We start from the raw sequence: 1,709 nt of genomic DNA, 5'->3' as shown, positions 1-1,709 counted from the left end.
TGATACAATTATTAAAAAAATTTACTAATCATTTAAAAAAATATTTTACAGAAATATGATTATAAAAACACAAATACGATTAAAACACACAAATAGAAAAATTAGTTGAAAAAAAATGTAAAACATAAAATATACCCGCAGAATCTAGTATACGATGTAAACCGAATTTCCTAAACTAATATGTAACAATACATTATAGATAATGATAAATTTATATTCTAATATATATCTTCAATTTTGAATGTTGTATTTGAGTCCATCATTCTAGATCTCCCAATACTTTATTTCAGGCTAAGTAGAGATATGTCACACTAACCCATTTGGTGTCCTTGCTTGGGCCTAGTAGTTCTAAACTCATAAATACACAACTACGTTGCTTGAGAAACCAAAACATACCAAATTGAGAAATTGTTTTTTGAACCATTGTTTATGAATTATGTATGATAAGAGAGATACAGATACGATGTTTTTCTGTTATCTTCCAAATGTCCTACTAAACTAGGTTTTAATCTTAATTAACAAGAAAAGTTGATTAAGAAGAGGACATAGAGGTGAAAGACAGAACTAGAAAGCGTCGTCTGCGCAGAAGATCAGGTCTATCATGCATCGAGTCTTTTAAAATGGCGATATAAGCTAATATATACTGAATCAAGACTACAATTGTTTAGCTAGGTTGTCTTTTCATACGTACTAGCATGGAGTAAACTGATTATTAATCAACTAGTAATGGCAGTTCAAATGGTCATATTTTGTTTGGCGGCAACAGTTGGTCTTTTGAGATTGCAAAACTCTAACTATGAGATTACAGCATTTAAATTCGAATTTTAACTGAAATCTGCAATTATATAGTCTTGATTGTTTGAAAATTGGATGATTATTTTAATTTTTGATGTGTTGAAATTTTGTCTCCAAGTGTCGACGGTGATTAGGCATCATCCTGCAATGAATGGTTTTGATCTGGTATTGGTTGTATTTTAAATTTCGATTCTTGAAATTGGCATCTTTGCATTCTGCCTATATAGTTTTTTCTTTATTATGACAGAACATTAGAAGTTGTTATAATACATGATGTTATAATGATTTATTTTTCTGGTCGACAACAGTCATAATTATATCAAGAGAACAAATCACATACTATAAATTATTCAAGGATTAATTAACAAATCATATTTAATTATGAAATTGTAGTAGAGTTGGGCTCCAGTGTCCAAAGCGAATTCCGAAATTAACAATAAAAGTAGGCCACAGGATGTTGACGTGTGTTCTTGGACCCCTTCCCTTTTCCCGTCTCTTTGGGTTCGGTTCTTTCACGTGCCGCCATGTTCACATTCGTCATCAAATACGTACATATATACGTATGGACAGCATGATTAGTGTAGACTACTACATTGTACGTTACATATCAGCGCATTAGTATATATCAATATTCTGTTTTATACATATGGTTTACATTTATACTTTGTAGTATCTTTGCCGCATTGCCTAATTCAAATAACACTTTGATCAGTAGTTACGTGGTCCAATATCACTTTTTGGTATAAACAATCACTTTAAATGAAAACTAGAGTTTATCCCGCACATAGTGCGGGTATATTTTCATTTTATAAATATTTAATTTTAATATTATTATATAAATTTAAATATACAATTTATATTTTAGTGTTTAGTATTTTATAACTTTTTAATTTTATTGTTTAAGTTTCTTATTA

Source organism: Brassica oleracea, chromosome C9 (genome assembly GCF_000695525.1).
Source record: "Brassica oleracea var. oleracea cultivar TO1000 chromosome C9, BOL, whole genome shotgun sequence".
NCBI lineage: Eukaryota > Viridiplantae > Streptophyta > Magnoliopsida > Brassicales > Brassicaceae > Brassica > Brassica oleracea.
The sequence above is the reverse complement of the archived record's forward strand: the minus strand, read 5'-3'. Positions refer to the sequence as shown.